The following is a 24,085-nucleotide window of genomic DNA, read 5'->3' on the forward strand; positions in this document are numbered from 1 at the left end:
TATTCTATGCAAATGGAAATCAAAAGAAAACCGGAGTAGCAATTCTCATATCAGACAAAATAGACTTTAAAATAAAGACTATTACAAGAGACAAAGAAGGATACTACATAATAATCAGGGGTCAATCCAAGAAGAAGATATAACAATTGTAAATATTTATGCACCCAACATAGGAGCACCTCAATACATAAGGCAAATACTAACAGCCATAAAACAGGAGATCGACAGTAACACAATCATAGTAGGGGACTTTAACATGCCACTTTCACTAATGGACAGATCATCCAAAGTGAAAATAAATAAGGAAACACAAGCTTTAAATGATACATTAAACAAGATGGACTTAATTGATATTTATAGGACATTCCATCCAAAAACAACAGAATACACTTTCTTCTCAAGTGCTCATGGAACATTCTCTAGGATAAATCATATCCTGGGTCACAAACCAAGCCTTGGTAAATTTAAGAAAATTGAAATCATATCAAGTATCTTTTCTGACCACAACGCTATGAGACTAGATGTCAATTACAGGAAAAGATCTGTAAAAAATACAAACGCATGGAGGCTAAACAATACACTACTAAATAACCAAGAGATCACTGAAGAAATCAAAGAGGAAATAAAAAAATACATAGAAACAAATGAAAACACGACAACCCAAAACCTATGGGATGCAGCAAAAGCAGTTCTAAGAGGGAAGTTTATAGCAATACAATCCTACCTCAAGAAACAAGAAACATCTCAAATAAACAACCTAACCTTACACCTACAGCAATTAGAGAAAGAAGAACAAAAAACCCCCAAAGTTAGCAGAAGGAAAGAAATCATAAAGATCAGATCAGAAATCAATGAAAAAGAAATGAAGGAAACAATAGCAAAGATCAATAAAACTAAAAGCTGGTTCTTTGAGAAGATAAACAAAATTGATAAACGATTAGCCAGACTCATCAAGAAAAAAACGGAGAAGTCTCAAACCAATAGAATTAGAAATGAAAAAGGAGAAGTAACAAGTGACACTGCAGAAATACAAAGGATCATGAGAGATTACTACAAGCAATGGAATAAAATATTTCATTTATTAAATTTATTTTAAAATAGATCAAAAGAGTGAAAAATTTTTCCTCCAAAAACTACGAAATATTGTTGAAAAATTAAAGAAAACCTAAATAAATGGAAAGATACCTCATGTTGATGAATTGGAAGACTTAATATTGTTGAGATGGCATACTCCCCCAGCTGATCTACAAATGAATAAAATTCCTGCCAAAACACCAACTAACATATTTGCAGAATCTGACAACCTGAACTTAGAACTACTCATGTGGAAAAGGAAGGAACCCTGAACAGCCTAAACAAACTTGAAAAAGAACAATGACTGAGGACTCACACTTCCTTATTTCATAACTTATTACAAAGCAATGGTAATCAAAAGAGTATGTTATTGGTATAAGGCTAGAAATAGAAAATATTCAATGGAAAAGAATTAAATCAACAAATAAATACTCACATTTATGTTTAACTGATTTGTGACAATGTTTCCAAGACAATTCAGTGGGGGAAAGAACAGTCTTTCCAACAAATTAACCTGGGACAACTGGATAATCACATGCAAAAGAATGAACTTGAACCCTACTTCACACCATGTACAAAAATTAACTCAAAATGGGTAACAGATCTAAATGTAAGAGCTAAAACTATGAAACTCCTATAAGAAAATATAGAATAAATCTTTGTGATCTTGGGTTAGGCAGTTTTCTTTGATATAACACCAGAAATACAAGTGACAAAAGAAAAACAGGTAAATTGGATTTCATCAAAATGTAAAACTTTTGTGTTTCAAAAGTCACCATCAATATAGCAAAAAGAATACACACAGAATGAAAGAAAATATCATCAAATCACATATGATAAGAGACTTGTACCTAGACTATATAAAGAACTCATACAATTCAATAAAAAGTGAACCAATTGAAAAAGGGGCAAAAGATCTGGATATCTCTCCAAAGAAGATATGCAAATGAGCAAGAAGCACATGAAAAGAAGCTCAACATCGTTAGTCATTAGGGAAAATGTATATCAAAACCACAATGAGATACCTCTTCACCTGCAACCCTACCCTGCAACCCAAGAGAAGGGGCCTCAGGATGAAATCTACTTTGCCAGCACCTTGATCTCGGACTGTTGTTTAAGTCACCAAGTCTATGATGTTTTGTTATGGCAGCCTGAGGTGACTTGGACAACTGAAATTGACAAGATCTTCTAATCAATTAGATGTGCACTGGAGAGATGAAAGATGATTGAAAGAGTGAAGTAAAAATGATTCTGAGGTGCTTGGCCTGAAATGGGAAATGCAGGTTTGGGCAGGAAAATAAGAAATTAGTACTGCACGTATTAAATTTGAAACATCTAAGCGAAGATGTTATGTAGAAAGTTGGATATTTGAGCGTGGATCTCAGATTCAAGGCTAGACATTTAAATCTGAGATTCATCAGCGAACAGATGATATGTAAATCATGGGACTGTGTGAACCCGCACAAATATGGTGAGAAAAAACAATAGGTCTGCACTTGATCTCAGAGTACTTCAGCGTCTAGAGGTCAAGGTGACAAGCAGCGAACAGGACTGCAAAGGAGTCACCAGAAAAGTAAGGAAAAATCAAGACAACGGCATCCTGTAAACTGAGTCGTCATGTTTTCAAAGTGTGACCAGCTTTGTCACATATTGCTAAGAAGGTAAGTAATGAAGATTCATATTGATTATTGGATTGGCCATGGTAAGATTCTGGGGACCTTTGGTAGTTTCAGAGGATGGTGAGTGAGTATGAAGCCTTAATTGGTCCATGCTTCCCACCAGAGTGTCGACTGTAATGCAGCAAGGCCCCCTTCTCCTCTCCCCTAACCCCCAGCCCCTCAGACCTTTACACCTGCTCATTCCACCCACCAGACCCACTCGGCCATTCACTAGTGTCTGCACAGCTGAACCACGCAGAAGGGATTGTAGGCAAAAGGAAAAACAAAGAAAACAGATTATTTGCTTCAAAGACAAAACTATGACAGTGAAAACGTTACTTAACCTTCATAGCATTTTTTGAAATATTGACTTATGTTGATATTTTTAAGACTTTAATGTTAAAAATAAAAGTACGTTAAAAACGGAGGGCAGAAAAATACCTGTTTAAAAAACAGTTTCAGATCTATTAGTAGTAGGTTCTTAAAGATATTTACCCAACCATTAATGGTTGGCAGGACCAGGAGGGTTAAAAAAAAAGTGAATTATTTACTGATATCCAGAATTTAAGGAAAAAACTCATCACCATCTCTCTCAACTCAGAAAAATATGAACCACTGGTATAGGGTTATCAAATAATGGTGGAAGAGGTGTACTTCCATCTACACATGTATTCTCAGCCGATTTCTAAAAAGCAATGCAATCAAAACAGAAATTTGTTATAGGAAGGGAAACAGAGGTTTACCGGTGACAGAAAAAAAAAGCCATTGGTAAAAAGGATACTTTTAGTATAAGTCAATTTCAAGGTACTTACAGACACAGGGGCGCTGTGGTCAGGAGGCAGGAGGTTTTCACCTGTATCTCAATATTGGAGTAAAACTCCTAAATCCACAATTAATGAAGGAAGTTCCAAGTGCCCTGAGCATCACAGGGTACTTCCCGGGTAACAAGATGAGCTGCCCAGGTGACTAATGGCAGGGCCCGTGACTCGTGGCAATCACAGTGTCTGGTGATGTAGTCAGCGCTAAGTGCAATCTTGGCATCAAGCACCTATATTGCCTTAAGACTGGGTCCATGTGGATCGGCTCTGCTTATGTGTCCTGGAATAACAGGACCAGAAACTGCAGATAAAACGTTATTCCGAAGAAACATGCCGACTTCAGGATGTAACTTCAAGCAGCTGGGCCAAAGGCCGCCCTGGTGAGGCAACAGAGCAGTGGAAGAGCATGGACTTTGGGACCAGACTCCTGGATTCAAGCACTGCTTCACCACTTCTCACTGTGTAACGCTGGGTGACTTACTAGCCTCTCTGTGCACGGTTACCACACCTGTAAAATGAGAAAGACAGTAATACGTACTTCCAGGGGTGCTGGGAGGATGACATAGACCAAAACAAGGAGCGTTCTTAGATCAGCGGGGGGCATATCATATGTGCTATACAAGTGTTCGATTTCTGTAATCACACTGGAATAAATTACTTGGGTTAGAGAATATATTATGTCCCTGTAGTTCAGTAGTGTTTGAAGTATCCAAAGCCCAAAGTGAAGCTGCATGAAGTTGTGATTAGAAAAAGTGAATGAAAAGATAATGAGGAAAGTCAAAAAATAACCCAGGGAGGAGACTTCATGTAATGATGCTCATGGAGGGAAACTAATGAATTTCCCTTGGCAGCCCGTGGATCTAAATGTCACTGCAATTGTATTTAGAAGGATTTCTGTGGTTCAGAACCGCCCTGTATCAGTTTTTACAGCCTGAAATAAGCCCATAGCTCAGGGCTTGGAAATAAAACTGGAAAGATCCAAGCTGTTTATTATTAGGACATTTTTGTACATTTAAAAGAAATAACTACAACGTTTGTTTATTCAAAGGCAAATATTTTATGCTCAAAATAATATTTTTTTAAAAAGAATAATGGTGAGTACTAGACAGATTATGTGCTTTTATTTTTATCTGTGGCTAATACTATAAAACTGAAAATAATTAAATAGTGTCTTGCTGTTTTCTGGCAGGGAGGAAAAGTCCGAAATACTTGTTATTTTCCTTTTAAAATATACACTTTAAATGGGTGTTCGCCACCTTCACTTTCACTGCTTCAACTGCTCGGGTAGTACTCCATCCACATGGACTCAGGAAGACCATGGACCTGGGCTCTGGTGTCCGACGTGGCAGCTACTAGCTACGAGTGGCTACTAAATACTCGAATTGCAACTAGTGGGACTGAGGGACTATAAGTTTAATTTATTAGTTTTCATTTAAGTTTAAAAACTGATGCTCTGGGCTTCCCTGGTGGCACAGTGGTTAAGAATCCACCTGCCAATGCAGGGGACACGGGTTCGAGCCCTGGTCCGGGAAGATCCCACATGCCATGGAGCAACTAAGCCCATGCACCACAACTACTGAGCCTGCGCTCTAGAGCCTGCGAGCCACAACTACTGAGCCCACGTGCCACAACTACTGAAACCTGAGCTCCTAGAGCCCGTGCTCTGCAACAAGAGAAGCCAACACAGTGAGAAGCCCACGCACCGCAACGAAGAGTAGCCCCCGCTCACCGCAACTAGAGAAAGCCTGCGTGCAGCAACAAAGACCCAACGCAGCCAGAAATAAATAAATTAAATAAATTTAAAAAAAACACCCAAAACCTGATGCTCTATGAAGTTATTGGAAACTTTAAGTGCATTGTAGAACAATTTGAGTATTTGAATCTCCTTTTTCAACTATAAATGTTATGGAATCTAAACATGGATGCAGTATGTCCCATGAAAACTTAGCATTTAAATTAAGATGCTTTGTAAGTATAAAATACACAGATTTTGAAAACTCAGTACAAAAAACAAAAAGTAAATTATTTTATTAATATCTTTAAAATATTGATATTGTACTAAAATTATATTTTGGATATGAATTAAATAAAATATATTATTAAAATTAATTCCACTTTTTCTTTTTAACATGGATACTAGAAAATTAAAAACTATATTTGTAGCTTGCGTTATATTTTTATTGAACATTAACCTTATATTCCAGAAGGTACAAATTCATCAGAGGATAGGTTTCCACTTAATATTAATCCTTTGAGTGAAAAATAATTTGATATGCATATTTAAGAAAACAAATTTACACTTATGATTCGTACTGGAAATTTAATTGAGTTCCCCACTTTTTTTTTGAGAATATACATCTATTACCTAATTAACATGAGTCTCATATGAGAATCTGGTAGTAAACTTGCTTTGCTTTATTACTGTATTAATAAATAGTTTATTTATGACTATCTAGGATATCATTTAGTCTTAAAGAGGTTTAATAAATACTAGTTTTCTTAGATCTTTTGGAACATAATTATTATGTAGTTGATGTTCCTGAATGAGAGTTCTATTTTATATATAATCTTTTTTTAAAATTTGTAGCACTACATAGACATGTATACAAAATGTTATGCTATGTATAATTTAAATTTCATTTAAAATATATTTAATATGTTAAAATTCTTTTGTAAGAATGCCTAAACTCACTTCAAGGAAAATTACATCATGTTAGGCATTTAGTTTTCCTAGTCTCCATTTTTAGTGTAAATATACCATATTGAATAATGGATGGCCAACACGAATTCCAGGTATAAATAGGCATTTTGTGTTCCTTTGAGAACTAACTACAGACTACTGATTAGGAATTCAGTGATTCATTATTAAGTGCATATCTGAAATTTTATTTGTATTGAATATATAAGGGAAAAAATTCATACATTATTTTTCTTGTATTATTTTTGTCTTAGTTTTTATTAGAAATTTTCAAACATACAACAAAGTAGAGCTTAGTATAGTGAATTCTCGTATTTCTATTACCATGATTCATCAACAGTCGGTATCTTTCTAATCTTATTTCATCTTTGTCCCTAAATAGTTTTTTCCAAAGTATTATTAAGCATCATTTTATTCACTCATAAATGCCTTGATAAGTGTATTTAAATTTTTTCTAATAGACTTACCACACCATCATAACCTAATATGGACCCCACGTGCAAGTATCATTTTAAAGTTGGCTTGTTTGCATCAGGATACAAACAAGATCTACTTTTTGTGATTTTGAGGTTTATCCTTCAAATGGGCCGTCTCCCACACCACACTGACAGGTACAGGTAATGGATGCGAGTCTGCGGGTGCCTTTGCTCTTCAGTGTGGTAGCCGTGCAGGGGCTGGACCTTATTTTCTCAATAGCTGTAGTTGTATATAAACGATATAATCTGTAAGGTTTTGTAGAACATATACAGTAAGTCCCCTACCTACGAACCTTCAAGTTGCAAACTTTCAAAGATGTGAACATGCATTCGCACGTCCAATCCCGTAAGTTAGTTCACGTGTCTGGCATACAGTGTCACATGCGTGCATCCTCTACAAGTGGTTGTGCTTTCGTGTACTTTAGTGTACAGTACAGAATACAGTAGTACAGTATCTTTATTTCAAGCCTGGGATGTCCGGAAACAAGCCTAAAGCAACGGTGATGTAGCTGGTACTACTAAGAAGCGCCAAGCAATAACGATGGAAACAAAAGTGAATATAATTGAGAGAGTGGAGCGAGGCGAAAAGATGGCAGATGTCACTTGTTCTTATAACATGACTCATTCAACCATCTGCTCAGTTGTAAAGAACAAGGACAAGATCATAGAACATGTGAAGTCTGCTGTGCTGACGATGTTGACAAAATATTGAAGAAGCATGGAAAAGTGATGGAAGAGATGGAGAAACTTCTCAGCGTGCGGATGCAGGACCAACATCAGCGCTGAGTCCTGCTCAGCTTAATGCTGATTCAAGAGAAAGCTAAAAGCCTTTATGAAGACTTGAAGAAGAAACACGGCAAAGAATCAGAGGGCACATCTTTTTTTTTTTTTTTTTTTTGCGGTACGCGGGCCTCTCACTGTTGTGGCCTCTCCCGTTGCGGAGCACAGACTCCGGACGCGCAGGCTCAGCGGCCATGGTTCACGGACCCAACCGCTCCGCGGCACGTGGGATCTTCCCGGACCGGGGCACGAACCCGTGTCCCCTGCATCGGCAGGCGGACTCTCAACCACTGCACCACCAGGGAAGCCCCTCAGCAAAACATTCTTTTGCTGCTCGACAATGCTCTGGGCCACCCCCCATTCATGGATGACTTTCATCCCAACGTCAAAGTAGTGCCTCTGCCACCAAATACTACATTGCTCATCCAACCTATGGACCAGGCAGTTACAGTGACTTCCAAGAAATACTATTTACTATTCACAGTTTTCATCAGGCAGTAAAGGCGAGTGATGAATCAGGAAAATCCTTGCAACAATTTTGGAAGGACTACAACATCTACAAGGCCATAAAAAAACACTGACTTTGCTTGGCGTGAGGTTACAGCCGTCACCATGAATGGGGTTTGGAAGAAACTTTGCCTGAAGTTTGCTCCCAATTTTCATGGATTTGAGAAGGTGGAAAAAGAGTCCAAAGAGGTCTTAGCAACTATAGTGACCCTGAGCAAGAAGCTGGAGCTAGATCTGCAAGAGGACGACTTCATTGAACTCCTTGCTGTGCAACAAAAGGAGCTTGCTAATGAAGACCTGATGGAACTGGAGGCCCAGAGAAAGGACAGAGAAAGACAAGAGGAAGAAGAAGTAACTGAAGAACTGAAGAGATTCACGAAGAGGAAATGGCAGGGGATTTTCTTTATCTGAGGAGGCACTGTTAGTTTTTGAGGCACAGGGCCTGAATGCAGAACGGTACACAAAGGTTGCAGCAGCCATTCAGCATGCAAGCCAGTGCTACTGTGTCAGCTATGATGAGAGAAAAAGAGCTGCTACCAGACATCACTGGATCGCTTTTTCTCAAGAGGGTAGATAGAACTGAATCCAGCAAGGAACCAGAACCTGTGCCGTCAGCGTCAGGCGTGAGTGAAACTTCAGCTCGCCCTCCGTCTCCTGTTGCTGAGGGTCCTTCATTTCTACCATCTCCCACCTCCTCTCTTCCAGTCAGTAGCTCTTCCTGCCTGTTCACTCGGTGCCAGTCCCTGGATGCCAGCTGTTGTACTGCACTACTGTGCTTTTCAAAGTACTGTACTGTAAGAATAAAAATATTTTCTTTATTTTTTGTGCATTTTTAAAAAATGTATTATTTGTGTGAAAAGTATTATAAACCTATTACAGCAGTACTATAGAGCCGACTGTGTTAGTCAGGTACCTAGGCTAACTTTGTTGGACTCATGAACAAATTGGACTTACAAACATGCTCTCAGAACGGAACTGGTTCCTCGGCAGGGTAATTACTCTATTTAGCTTTGAAACTGGTTAAAATAAAATCTTTATTGATTACTGGCAAATAAAGGATAGAGAAAGGGAGATAAGAAATGGAAGGTGAAAAAGTAAAGATCGGGAGTTTGAAGTGTTAAACATTTTTTCTTCCCATTCATGTTTTTATATATGTGTGTACGTATGTGTATATATGTGTGTGTGTAAGTTTGCGTATGTATGATGCATGTGCACTCATGTGTGTATGTAGATGTGAATGTATGTGTGTGTTCAGATGTATATGTGGATGTACCTATCTGTGGATGTATGCACGTACTCAGTTTGCTCTAAAAAGGAGAGACCACGTAAAGTTTCAACTGGAAGACAAATGAGGTTTACGCGAATTTTAAAAACTGTACGTTAAAGGGAACGAGCTAGCAGAGAGCCAAGAACTGGCGGTCAGGAGGGGCCGCGCATCAATCCGAGTCTAACCCCTCCTGACCTGCGCCCTTCCTTCCTGCAGACACGACCCCACCACGGACACGATGCGGATGCTCGGCTGCTGTGCTGACGTGGAGTCAGTTCTGGGGGGAATTTGTCACCAAACCCTTTCCTGGAGCCTAAGCGCATCTTTTGTCAAAAACGCCTCCACTGAGACGACATTAAGATACCTCGTTGCCAGCCTCCTGTGCGGCCCTTCGGCCCTGGGAGGAGCCGCTTCTCCTCAAAGGCTGACTGACTGTCGGCCACCTCCGTCTGGGTCGTAGCCGGGTGCCCTGGAGGCAGCAGCGCCGGAGCACAGACGCCGTCGCCTCGATGCCCTCCCGGGAGCCCCGCCCTCTTCAGCGGAGCCAAGTCGTGCGTGTGCGCATGCGTCTGCGTGTGTGCGCATGCGTCTGCGTGTGTGCGCAGTGCCCCTGCGCGCGTGCGTAGTGCCCCTGCGCGCGCTTACCCCGCACACGCGGGTACCAAGCTGCCGAAACGGGAGTGTTGCCGGCGTGTGGTGAGACAAGGTAACGCCAATAAGTTGGAAGTTCTAAAATGACTTTCTTTTTTTTGTGGTACGCGGGCCTCTCACTGTTGTGGCCTCTCCCACTGCGGAGCACAGGCTCCGGACGCGCAGGCTCAGCGGCCATGGCTCACGGCCCAGCCGCTCCGCGGCGGACCGGGGCACGAACCGGCGTTCCCTGCATCGGCAGGCGGACTCTCAACCACTGCGCCACCAGGGAAGCCCTAAAATAACTTTCTTTTTTCCCCCCCCAAAGTGATATAAAATGTGCGCATTTGTTTGTGTTTCCCGCAAAAGCCGGAGCTGTGAAAGATTCCTTTATTAATAGTTTAAAGAAATGATTAAACTTCAAAGGGAACCCACACACTTCTTTCCTGGGAATTTGTGGAAAATCCCAGAGAATTTACTTGGTGTTAAACGCACTGTCTTTCAGAATTCCTTCCGGAGAATCCTGGGGGCTAGGAAAGGCCGGTAAAGCAAGGTGATCCCGTGATTTCATCATGAAAAACCCTGTTTATGGGGAGCTCCTCAGTATCTCTCTTCACACCTCACTCAGTATTTCTGTTTCCTTCCAGATTTTGGAGTTTAGTTTTACTTTGTAGGTCTTAAAATGTGTTTTCACAGTTTTCCTGCCCACCCCCATTTTCTCTGTTCTCTTAGGTTTTAAAGAAATCAAAAATTGAAGAACTACCATATTTCATATATTACATCTCCCTATAATCCACAGAAAAACGATCACTACAGAAAATGGAATCCCGGACGTCCCTGTCTCTGAAAGATCACTAATCCTGGTTAATCCTACATCTGATGAAAGATGTGTCTGCACATGGAGAGGAAATTTGCTAAAGCCTCATCTAGGGATCAAAGGTCTTTAAGAATCAGAGCTGCAATGAAAGACAATGACAGAATTATTAAACATGACTACACTTCATCATAAAAGATTAATTATTTACTGTAGAATTAAAGGGCTAAAATGACATTAAAATCCATCAACCATTTTCATTTACCCAAGGCAAAAATTAAGCTGAAGAGCATCATAGTGACAAAGAACAATTTGGTTCTTTCTTTAGGCTTTTCTTTTTGTCTTTGGATTATAATTATTGATGATAATTGCATTCTTGCTGCAGAGATTAGGCAAAATAATAAAAATTTTGTCACAGAAAGTCGTATAATTTGCTGCAGTTCAAATATTATGAAAATATGGATTAAGAAGTATCTTATATACTAAGACAATATTAATATATGAGCAACTGTAAGAAACTTGAATTGTGTGTAATTTTACACATATATACATATTATTTAACTTATAAATTGCTCACCCAAACATATTTCTCAAATATCCACAGCTAATGCTTTATGTGATGGACTACAAAGATGGACTACTACTAAAATGTGTGTCATTAGAAATTTAACAGATTCCTCAAAATGCTGCATTATAATTAATCATGTAAAAACACTTTAAATAAGATAAATTTTACCCCAAAAGAATGTTATAGTATTTCTGTCTTACATAATAGAGAGCCTCCTGAAAACTCCTTTGTACATTATCTTTTAAAATCACTTATATTTAGGTATACTTTACATACAATATAATACAGACACTTGAAATGTACAATTTAATCAGTTTTGACAAATGTGTATACACATGTAACCACCATCTCAATCAAGATATAGAATTTTTCCATCACTGCCAAAAGATCCCTCATCTCTTCCACAGTCAAAGTCTCCCCCATCCCTGGCCTCAGGCAATGACTTTTCATTGCTAGAAATTAAATGCTTTCCCTAGAGTTTTCTATAAATGGAATCATGTAGGATGTGTGCTACTCTTTTCTGTTTGGCCTGGTTTGCTCAGCATAATTTTTTGGACATCCATGATGTTGAGTATATCAGTAGTTTATTCCTTTAATTACTGAGTAGAATTCATTGCACAAACATGACACAACTTGTTTCTCTTGTTCTCCAGGTGATGGGCATTTGTCTTGTCTCCACTTTGGGGCTGTAATTCATGGAGCCTGTATGATCATATAGAAGTCTTTTCATGCACATATGCTATCATTTCTCTTTGGTGAATGCCTGAGTGTGGAATTGTTGATTAATATGGGAAGTGTACATTTAACTCTATAGATACTTCGAGAAAACAGTTAAAAGTCATTGTGACATTTACATTCCCACCAGAAGTGCGTGAAGAGTGTTCTCATTATTCCCTGTCCTCACATATTTACACAAATACCATTATGCCATGATTCTTGTAGCTATATAGCACATCTTGAAATCAGGTAATGTAATGTAAATTTTTTTTCAAGAATATTTTGGCTATCTATACTCTTTTAATTTTCTAAACCCTCTAGAATTAGTTTATCAACTAGTTTTTTAAAAAGTTTGCTGAGATTTGTATTAGGATAGCATTAAATCTATAATTCAGTGGTTCTCAAAGACTGGTCCCTAGCGAGAAGCATTAGCCTCGCCTGAGAACTTCTTAAAAATGTAAATTCTCAATCCCCATCCCACGTCTACTGAATGAGAAAAGCTGGAGGTGACGCCTTTCCTTTGCACTTCTGTCATATATTTCATTGCCACAACTGATCTTAATCACAGAGAGCATAGCTATCTCTCCTTTAAATAGTTATTATTTTTTTAAAAGATTTTGAAAAGATTAAAAACACAGAAAAGTCTTGCATACTTTCTCTCATATATAACATTTCTGGTTTTCTTCATTCCCTTGTGTACATTTGAGGTCTAATTGGAATCATTTTCTTAAGCCAGAGAAATTCTTTAAACGTCTCTTATGGTGTAGATCTGCTGGTGACAGATACACTCAGATTTTGTTTATCTGAAAATACTTTGTTTTTCTCAAATAACATTAGGTATGAAAGAGGAGACATTAGAACTGATACCACAGAAATACAAAGGATCGTTGATAAACTACTATAGACAATTATATGCCAACAAATGGACAAACTAGAAACAATGGAAAAATTTCTAGAAACAGACAACCTACCAAGACTCAATCATGAAGAAATAGAAAATCTGATTAGACTGAATAAGTCTGGAGACTTAAGGAGCAATAAATCAGTAATCTAAAACCTTCCAAAAAGAAAAGTCCAGGACCAGATGGCTTCACTAAGTGAATTCTACCAAACATTTAAAGAATTAATAACGATACTTCTCAAACTCTTCCAAAAAGTAGAAAAGGAGAAAACACTTCCAAACTCATTTTATGGAGCCAGCGTTACCGTGACACTGAAACCAGAAAAGGACAGGATAAGAAAAAATTTATAGGCCAGTATCCCTGATGAACATAGTTGCAAAAATCCTCAACAAAATATTAGCAAAATTCGATAGTACCTTAAAAGGATCATTCAGCATGACCAAGTGGGATTTTTTCCTAGGGTACAAGGATGGTCCAACATATGCATATCAATGCCATTAATAGGGAATAAATTCCCCTACTTGGTTTGGTCACAAGTGAAAGAAAACCCAATAGGGGTTTAAGGAAATTAGGAATTTATTTTCTTCCATGTACAATTCCAGGAGAATGCAGTCCAGAGATGATATTGTGGAACTGAAGTGTCAGGGACCTTGGCTTCTTGGGTTTTTGTTCCCAAGGTCACTTTGTGGGCCAAGGTGGCTGCCAGGGTTCCAGCCATTATGTCCTCACTCTAGCAAGTGGGAAAGAAGAAGAAGATAAAGGGAAAGACTTCTTTCTCCCTTAAGGACACCATGCAGAAGTTACCATTCAGGTTTACAGGTTATTGTCCAGAACTTAGTACCATGGCCACACTCAGCTACCAGGGTGGAAGGTAAATGTAATCCTTCCTGGTGGCTGGGCACACAGCCAGCTAAAAATTGGACGTTCTATTACAGAAGAACAGAAACACATTGGAGGACACGTAGCGGTCTGAATTGATGCATTCACTCTTTTATAAACTTTTTACCAGTTTGGCTGGAAAAAAAATAAGTATATTATGTATGTCTCTGGCTAACTAAGCAGAGGATGCTAACATGATTTCATTTCTTCTCAGTCGTGACTGCCTGTTGACCCACGAGCTGGACCCAAGCAGTCGGAGACTCCACACCCCGCCCTGTCCTTGGAATGTGTGTTCCAGCCACCGTTCCCACTCTAGGAACCCTTTCAGGGGTGCAGCCGTGAGAGAGTAATGTGGTGTTGAGACCACCTGGACTGAACACGTGACTGAACCTAGGTAAGGCTGCTAGACAGACTGTTAAGATTTGGTGGGTGGATGCAGAGACCTAGCCATTTTGCAGTAACCGAGAATAAGCCTCCTACGTAAGTTCCCTTGCTTGTCACACCTGCCACCTACCAATCTGGAGTGGCTGCCTCTTTCTTTGGTCTCTCCTTGCCTCCGTACAGAGGCTGGTTTCAGATTTCACCCGGGAGGCTCTGGAAGTTGTGAACCAACACTCAGTTCTCAGTGTTATTACACTTGCATCAGATACTTAGGTAGTAGCGTCAGCTACACAGCTGTGTTTCTCTGTCTGTCTGAGATCGTGGAACCAGAATTCTCTGATACGATGCCCTTATTTCAAGACCACTTCCACTGGAGGCAGGATAGCAATGCCAGGGCTCTTCTGCCCATAAGCACATCTTGTTACCACCTAGATAGACAGATAAACCACTGCTCTGCTGGAGTAAGAATAATGCTTTGTTTCCGGATCACACATTTATTGGAATGGAGATCACTCTTTGGTGCAGGTGTTGTCATCAGATGGTGCTGGGCAGATCTTGGAACCGGTGTGTCCTGGTCATGCAGCCGGCATGGTTAGCTCATTGTTCTAGTACATTTTCTCCCACCTCTGCTACCTGTTACCCAGCATCCTGGTGCTTCCTGCTATCTGAACATTTTAGCCACGCCCCTACTCTTGTAGGTCAGCTACAACTCTGATTTGCAAGAAACGTAAGTTCAGCTAAAAGTAGCTTAAGCGCAAGGAGATTTTATCCATTCATACCATTGATTTATTCAACAGACACTGACTATGTGTCCAGCACTGTGCTCGGCTCTAAAGATAGTGCGTGGACCAAATTCCTGACCTTTTCTGGGGGATTCAGACAATAGGCAAACACATGTATACGTAGTATAGCGTCAGGAAAAGGTAGATAACGTTTCATGAAGAAAAATAAAGCCAGGCCAGCAGATTTTGAAATTGCTTTGGGGGCGCAGAGAAGGACTCTCCTCCGCTGAGAGGAGCTGGAGCACCCAGGGACGCAGCCACGCCTGAGGACTGAGCTGGACCCTGGATCTCAGCACAGTTAAGACGCGTTGTCCTGGCTGGCTTCCTTCTGTGCGTCTGCTCCACGCTTGTCTGTCTCTTCCGTAGACTTTCTCCGATTCTCTGGGCCACAGGGCCACAAACAGTGCATAGAATATAAGTTTCCACGTTTTACCTCTTATGATTTCAGCCACCAGGAACGATTACCCTGCTGTTACTGTGTGACCTCCTGATTACAGGGTCCGATATGGACTGTTCTAGATTTAAACCTGAGACCACCATGTTCTCCAGATTTGATGCCTAAATTGTCCGTTTGCTCATCTGTGATCAGGAATATCAGTTTCCTGACCTCCCACCCGACTCCCCTAGGAAGCAGTTCTATGATCAGATTTCCACTTCATTACCGTTAATTTCAGCTCATGCTTGTTGAGTGCCCCCCATACACCATTCTATTCTAAGCGCTTCTCGTAAATGATCTCACACACATACATGCTTTGTGTGAAACGTCGCGGCTCTCTAGAACCTTGTCTACTTGGGACTGAGTTTTGCTGTAGGTGGCTGCAGCTACTCTTAAGTCTGACGGAAAATAACGACTTACAGTATTTTTTCAGTTGAAACTTAAACAAAATGTGATACGGCGTTTACCTGCCCTGGCTGCAAGGTGGTCTAGTGTATTGTCACGAACTCAGAGGCCGGAGCTGGGTTGGATTCCCTGTGTCACCAGTTACTGGCCACACACACTGAGTCAGGTTGTTTTCCCTTGCGCCTCTCATTCCTCAAAGGTGGGAGCACAGTACCTGGCCGACAACAAGGGCTCCTGGTGGACGAAGTGCCATCAGAAAATTCCTCCGTGTCCGTGATGCTGATCTGAGTCAAGCTCAAGCCAGTAACTGCCCTGCCACCACCTATCGGCAGCTCCCCGACACTACATCTAAAATTATAACTTAGGCGAAGGAATGTATCTGCTACCTGCTGAAGAGATGCTAGCCCTTTAAAGCTCAGACAGAGAAGGCCGACACCATCGCCCACCCTCTTTGCGGGGCAGAGATGCAAGGCTTCTTGCACAAATCCCAAATTCCTCCAGGCTTTTCAAAATGTGTCTGTGGTTGCAATAAGTGAACATTGGCTAATGAAACATCTTTCTCCTCAAGTTTGCCATCTCTTCCCACTGACATCAAAGTTAAGAAAAGCCAGATTGAAAGAGGGTTTTATGGATACAAAAGAAAACACAGTGGTGCAAGACTCCCGAGCCAAGCAGAGAACTGGAGCTGGAGGCTCGTAAAAAATTGTTCTGAGAACTGGGCAGAGGACTTTGCCCTGTCAGGGAGCTCAGGGGAGGGAAGGCCAGGGAGAGGCCTACAGAGTTCCGTCGTGTTTCGTACCACTAACTCGCAGGATATAACGGGGAGCAGTAGGGCTTGGGCTGCGGGCCCCTGACCCCATCCCCGAGGGGCCCCAGAAGAGGGAGTCAGAGCCGGCCCCTGGGCACTGCTGGGTCTCGCAGCTCTGGGCGGACGCGTTCTGTCCAGGGTGGAGTTTCCTGTGTGCCCTCTCCGATTTTGCTCTTTGAAATGAATCACATCTCAAGGGCAAGCCAACTACATTTCTCCTGCCTTGTGCCTTTCTCCAACTGGGGAGACCAAAGCACATGTCAGATGGTCTCAGATCAGAAACCAACAAAACAAAACAAGCAAAGCAGGATGTGCTCAGACACCCAAAGAAGCTGAAAGGGGGCTACCGAATTATTTTAAATGTGCAAATGTTTCCCAAGAGGAAGGTATTGTTTTTGTAAAGGGATCTGTGCTCATGGAAGAAGAAGTATTAGGACGTCTGCCTTGTTGAGGAAGAGGAAAAATAATCTTTCTGTCACATACTTTCATAAGCTGAGCCCCAGTAGAGAGTGGCTGTGACTCTGAGCACTTTTTGAGGTTTCTTTTGTCTCTTTAAACTGTTAGGAAATGAAATATTTACAAACAGTCCAGGACTCATAAGCTAAATAAAGCTGAAAGGAAATTTTTTTTTCCTTCAAAAAAAAATCAATTCTGGAAAAAAAAAATCTGTACTTTAGTTACAATACTTGTAATCCCATACTCATGATCAATTATGAGCAGAGCTGAGGCAGTGTCTGAAAATGCCTTCTTGGGGATTTTAACACTTTGGCGTGGGTGGACAATGAATAAAAAATATGTCTCTGATCTGCTTTGCACACACACACAATTCACTGTATTAAAATACTTTATATTCAATAAAATGCACCCATTTTGAGGGTATGGTAAAGTAAGTTCTGGAAATCTCTGCAACCTTGTAATTACAATTCCAAACAGGCTATAAAAGAGCGACATTGTCCCCAAACCCCCCTGTCAAGTTTCTAGTATTCAGCCCCTCTGGTTTAGGCAACCACGGATCCTGAACTAGTCCTGCAGATCAGGAAGCTCCTCATTGAGAGGAATCAGACAGAACGCGACTTCCGTGCGTTGCCTCTTTCACTCAGCATAGAGTTCTTGGGATCCACCTGCACTGCTACACATGTATCAGCAGTATATTATTACTGTTTTGTACTGGACCATATTCCTCTATGAATAGAGCATAGTTCGTCAATTCGTGTTTATCCATTCATCTTGCAATGAACATTTCCACTCTTTCCACCTTATTCTGGAGGAAGCTGCTATAAACATTCACGCACAATTCTTTTTGTGGGACTGATTTTCTTTCCACCTGGGTAACCGTAAGGAGTGAAGTTGCAGTTATAGGAAAAACTGCCGAACAGGTCAAAAAGTGGTCGTGCTACTTCATTTTATGCCTTCACACAATGTAAGAGCATTCCAGTGGCTCCACACTGTCCCGACGTGGTATTATCAAGCAGTCGTTTTTATTTCAGCCATTCTGAGGGTTCCTTACCTCATTGTGGCTCGGTTTACTCTTCCCTGAGGACTGGTAATGTGGTGCATCTTTTTTATGTGCCATTAATATATTTTCTTTTGTGAGAGTTTATCCAACTCTTTTTTTTCCAATTTTTATTTCGTTGTTTCTCTTTTTATTGTTGACTTTAAGACTTTAAAAATTCCTTATATGTGCTGAATACAAGTCCTCTGTCAGATATCTGCACCAATAATATTTTCTTTCGGTCTGTACCTTGCCTTTTCCTTTTCTTAACATCATCTTTTGAAGAACAGAAGGCTTTAATTTTCATGAAGTCAAGTTTAGCAGTTTTCCTTTTGCCATTAGTCTTTTTGTGTAGTTTTTGCTACACAAAGGTGGCACTTTTAGGAAATTTCCTATGGTTTCTTGAGAATTTTTATCATGAATGGGTGTTGAAGTTTGCAATGCTTTTTCTGCATCTGTTGGTTTCAACTGGCTGCAGGTGGGGCTACGGAGGAAATACACCACTTCTGAGAAGCACATAACAGGACCAGGTGCTTGTGCTCTGGACTCCCCCTTCGTCCCTGCCTTCAGTTTCACACTAGTGCTTCCATTTCACAAGCCAGGGGGTCACCAGTTGGCAAAGGAGCAGAATTAAGACCCTTGAATTCAGAGCAGAGCAAAGAAAAAGATGGGGGCGGGGTGGATCTGAGAGCAGACACAGCCCTGAAATCAGCGTCCCTGTCATCTGTGAACATAAACCGTCCCAAGTCTGGGCCACATTCCTCACGGGGGCACAGACCCTGGGAGTGTGTGGGCGTTGAAGAAGCCATTAAGATCATGTGTCCTGTTTCAGGTGGCAGATAAAGTTTAGATTCATAAGCTATTGTGACACCAAAGGGCACATGAGAAACTGCCCAGAGGCTGAGTCAGTTACATATGCTGAGACTACACTTCAATTCAGCCTGGTTTCCCACATCGAAGGACTTCAGACTACAATGTAGGCATCATTAAGCATTTAAAAATATTATCATTTATTTTAATATTAAAATAGTCATATTTGTAAAATGTACATGACTTGTAAACACCGTGAAAGTAAAAAGAAATTGTCTTCCTCTCAGGATGTAATTCTCACCAACCAGACCTCACTCTCCGTGTCAAGGCTCAGACAAGAGATAGTAAACACAGGTTTGCCCTCAGTGAATTTACCAATTTAGTGGGGGAGGTAGGGGGGAGTAACAAAAACATATATATGAAAAAAAATCTGAAACAAATACTTAACTACTTAGGAAACTTGCCTTTATTAGGTGCTTGCTAAAGACCCCAACAAATATTTCTTGACTACCCACCATTTGCCAGGCCTGGTAATAAATGTTATAAGTCAATTGCATTAAGGATGACAGTCTGCTTCTTTGTGGGCCTGTCTCCTACGTTAGAGTCTATCTAAGGATAGGAGTTCTGCCTTATTTATCTTTTCAATTTCCAGCATTTAGTTCAGTGTCTGACCAGGGCAGAGTACTCAGTAAATATTGCGGACCCAATGAATGGCTGTCTGCTGGAAACTTGCTTACCTCGATGTACTTTGTCGCTTTACTTTGTGTCCATGTGGCTCTCCTAGCCACCATCACACCCCCTCTCCCCACCCGGTATCTATAAATAATTGTGTTCTTCACCCCATCCTAAACCAGTCCTTTACAATGAGGTCCCCTGATTAAGCTCCGTAGAAAACGAAAAAAAACCACCCAACCACTGCCACCAGCACAAACACACGTGAGTACAAGCAAAATTAGATTTTTAAAAATCCTAGCAGAATAGTCTGAAAAACTGTGAAATGTGAAATCCCCCAGCTACCCCACTGCTGCTGACGTCACCACCAAGCTGCCCTGAACTCACCTGCGCTCGGGCTGTGCAGGCCCAGCGCCTGGCCCATGGGTCCCGGTGGATCGGACTTAAGGCAGGTGCCCCTTGCCACACACGTCTCCGTCCAGAGGGGGTCTGTCTTCACCACCCTACACAGAGCACAGAGCCAGGGAGTGCAGGCTCACTTTATTTCTTAGGAGTTGCCCTTTAGGGATTGAATATTCATGGAGCCCACTTTCTCGACAGATTGTTCTGAAAAGAAAACAGAGCATCCTCCAGAAACAGGGCAAGTGGGGTTAGGAGGCGGAGGTCAGAGAATGAAGGCTGGAGCCCTCTGGAGGGCCAGTCCCAGCCAGGTCTGGCTTTGTTCTTGAAACAATCAGCCGCTTAGGCATCTTTTAAGCCTCTAAAGGGCGAGATGAAGTGGCAATACTTGAGGGCTCCGCGGGAGCTGCGTCTGGATCTCGCCCTCTTTCTGTGCTGCGCTGGAGCAGAAGGTCACTAGACACTGCGTGAGCTCTGCCCTGGGTGGTCCCTACCTTTGCCTCCCAGACGACGATTCGTGTTTCTTTCTGTTTCCATAGAAGGGGCAAGGAAGGAAAATTCAAAAGAACTGGCAATCTGTCCTTTGGATGCAGCGACCTTTCTAAATAAGCCTTCAGCCTTTGGCACTGCAGCCTACAAGCATTTTTCCCTTTGTTGTGGATCTTTTTTAAAAGTCACACACAGACGTAAAACGAGAGGCAAATTTGAAAATACATTCATTTTGGTTATTTCAAGTGAGGTCCAGTAGTTAGGCAACCCAACCAAGACATGCTCATATTAATTTATGGTAGAAATAAAAATGGGTTTTTTAAACCCATTGAAATTAAGCAAAGAAATGATGCTTTCACTTACTTAATAAAAAATGTGTCCATAATAAAACTCTTAATAGGATCGAAGGGAAAGTGATTAATACCCATAAGTATGTGTGTGTGTGTTTGTACAGATCTGTACCTTCGAGGATGGACATGTGCACAGGTATTTGTGTTTTAGTGTCTTTTGTTTTTAATCGAAGTGACCAGTTAATTACTTGGTGGTGTTTATACTGCGCAGGGAAGGTCAGCCGGGCACAGCGTGCTGTTGGACAGTCTTCTTGCAATTTAAGAGAAAAAAAGCAAACCTTCTGTTTGAACTCCAGAATGTTCCACGCAGGCTCGGCCGTTGTAAACTTACTAGGATAAATCACTCCTACATTGCTGCATTGTTATTGTGGTATTGGGCAAAAATACTTGGCAGGCATTTCAAAGTAAATGCTTCCATCAAATGACGACAGCTAAGAGGAAAATGCCAAGACGAAAGCAAGTGCATACTTTGCTAAGAAAGAAAGTGTTTTTCTAACGGAATAGTTAATAAAGTGAATTGTAGTCATACCTTCATCTAAGTAGAATGGTGGTACCTTTCTTTAGGAATAAGAGAAAAGGTCAATTCTGATAGGAAGTATTTTTCATTAAGACATTAACTTTAAAAATAACGCATGTAAACATGGACCAAATCTGCAGCATAGGATGAGAAGAGGTTGTCAGTTCAGCTCAGTCGTGATAAATACCCAATTCTACTTTGGAACTCCTCCCTGGAAATATAAACTGATTTTCCTCACAGCAAGAATGTGGTATGAGTTTGAACATAGCAAACCCAGATTTATTATTATTGTTATTGTTATTGAAGCATGTTGCCCTACCAGAGCTGAGGTGGCTCCAGATTTCCATTATAAGTTGCTGTTTTCATAAGGGCTTTATAACTTGGATGTGACAATTGGCTTTAGCCTTTAACTGGGTAAATAGCATCTCAGCCTGGGGCAGGCTTTCCCCTCCTCTTAATGACACCAAAGGCAAAAATCAGGCAAGACAGCTGCATTTTTTCCCTTCAGCTTTGAAGTAAAAGTTAGGAAGATATATGTGAATGTCAAATAAAGATCATCTGGACTTATTTTTTGAAGTTTTCAATTAAAAATATCTACTAATTGAACAGTTCCTTTTTTTAATTTCAGGGAAAATAAAAAATTAAGTTCCCCAAATGAGTAGTTTTCATGTGACATAATTTATCTTCATCACAATTTGTATTTTTATTCTGCTCTGTATGATTATTATTCCACATCAAACACCTTGCCTGTTTGTACCACATCTTTTAGGAATGCAGAATTAAGTAGATTAAAAGATATAAAAAAACACCTCAAATTTCAACTAATTTCCTAATTTGAGCACTCCAATGGGATCGTTCAATGCTGCTTTATCTTTTCAAAATGGAGACCGTGTTTCAGTTTTGAGGTTAAAGTAGGTTTTCCTCTTCCATATTTGTTTATTTCAAGTAAGTTCGTGTTTCTTAACCTTGAGGAAACCAAATTGTTTTGAATGTTTTCCGTTTGAATGTGATTTTACCCTCGCTGAACATCCTCTAAGGCAAGCTGACGTCTGGAGGGGGAGGGATGGAGGTGGAGGGGCTTGTGTGTATCTGCAGAACAGCAGAGCTATGCTCGTGCCCGTCTCACCTTCTGGATCTTCTCCTGGACCCCCAGCTCCAGTTGACTCATCTAGATGCCCACGCAGGGACCGTCTCCCTCTGACACCTCACTCTGAATACGATTCTACGGACCCCAGCATTTGGTCCTCAGCCGTAATTCATTTTCTTGCTCCCAATAAGGAAACTATTATCCCAGACAAGAGGATAGGCAGCCTTCTGGTCCAGGCCAGGCGTGGAGCAGAAACCCTGACGTGATGCCCTGGCTACCCTTTTTCATCAGTAGGTTTATTATGTCATGTTTTGGTTTTTAATCTTGCGTGGGCCATGAACCCACTTGATAATCTAAAGAGGGCTAGGAACTAATTTCTAGAAAAAAATGCATATTTGGAGAAAATCATCCCTCTAGCTTTAGGGGATTTGTGGATATTCTAAAATTCACTCAAACTATTAAATCCATACGCCCCCCCCTAAGAAACTGTTCTATATACTACCCAACAATCATAACACAGTAATCAAATGATTATTCACATCTTCTCTTCCTCAACTTTAAAAGTTCATTATCGCTCTGCTGAAGCCGTATTTCACCGAGAAAATAGAAACAACCAGCAGAGGTCTTCCATGAACTCCCACCTTCGAGCATCTGCATCTACCTGCGCTGGCTGCTCTCCTGTCTCTGTGGCTGAGTTCTCCGGGCTCTGAGCTACCCTGAGCTCCTCCACTTATGCAAGGCTCAGACCGTTTCTCACCTATTCCCTGATCACTGCTCCAGCAATTTGCTAATCTCTCCACTATCTCCTCCATTTCACCCTCTATTGAATCAGCATGTTAACAAGTTGTTCTTTCTCCCCCTTAAAAAAGAAATGAAAACAGGCAAATAAAACCCTCAGCTCCATCCTTTCATTCTAACCCACCCTTCACCCCTGGCTTCAGGAAACTCTTTTTTTTTTACATCTTTATTGGAGTATAATTGCTTTACAATGGTGTGTTAGTTTCTGCTGTATAACAAAGTGAATCCTTATACATATACATATGTTCCCATGTCTCTTCCCTCTTGCGTCTCCCTCCCTCCCACCCTCCCTATCCCACCCCTCCAGGCGGTCACAAAGCACCGAGCTGATCTCCCTGTGCTATGCGGCTGCTTCCCACTAGCTATCTATTTTACGTTTGGTAGTGTATATATGTCCATGCCACTCTCTCGCTTTGTCACCGCTTACCCTTCCCCCTCCCCATATCCTCAAGTCCATTCTCTAGTAGGTCTGTGTCTTTATTCCTGTCTTACCCCTAAGTTCTTCATGACATTTTTTTTCTTAAATTCCTTATATATGTGTTAGCATATGGTATTTGTCTTTCTCTTTCTGACTGACTTCACTCTGTGTGACAGACTGTAGGTCCATCCACCTCATTACAAATAGCTCAATTTCGTTTCTTTTTATGGCTGAGTAATATTCCATCGTATATATGTGCCACATCTTCTTTATCCATTCATCCGATGATGGACACACAGATTGTTTCCATCTCCGGGCTATTGTAAATAGAGCTGCAATGAACATTTTGGTACATGACTCTTTTTGAATTGACAGTGATGCCTCTGCTCCTTTCCAATTTCCTGTTTCTTCCCATTTTCTCTTGCTTTTTAAATTAATTTCTATTGGAGTACA

The 24,085-nt window shown here is 40.9% G+C and overlaps 1 long non-coding RNA gene across 1 annotated transcript; it reads right to left on the reverse strand.

The window, feature by feature from the left end:
* Positions 1-3,909: 3,909 nt before the first annotated feature.
* On the reverse strand, positions 3,910-9,661 carry LOC125961983 (uncharacterized). The gene is made up of 3 exons (XR_007473223.1): positions 9,643-9,661; positions 8,615-8,798; positions 3,910-4,058 (listed from the first exon to the last, which is right to left on the reverse strand). It is a non-coding gene; the product is annotated as an uncharacterized LOC125961983 (long non-coding RNA).
* Positions 9,662-24,085: the final 14,424 nt, after the last annotated feature.

The sequence above is a fragment of the Orcinus orca genome, chromosome 18 (genome assembly GCF_937001465.1).
Source record: "Orcinus orca chromosome 18, mOrcOrc1.1, whole genome shotgun sequence".
Lineage (NCBI taxonomy): Eukaryota > Metazoa > Chordata > Mammalia > Artiodactyla > Delphinidae > Orcinus > Orcinus orca.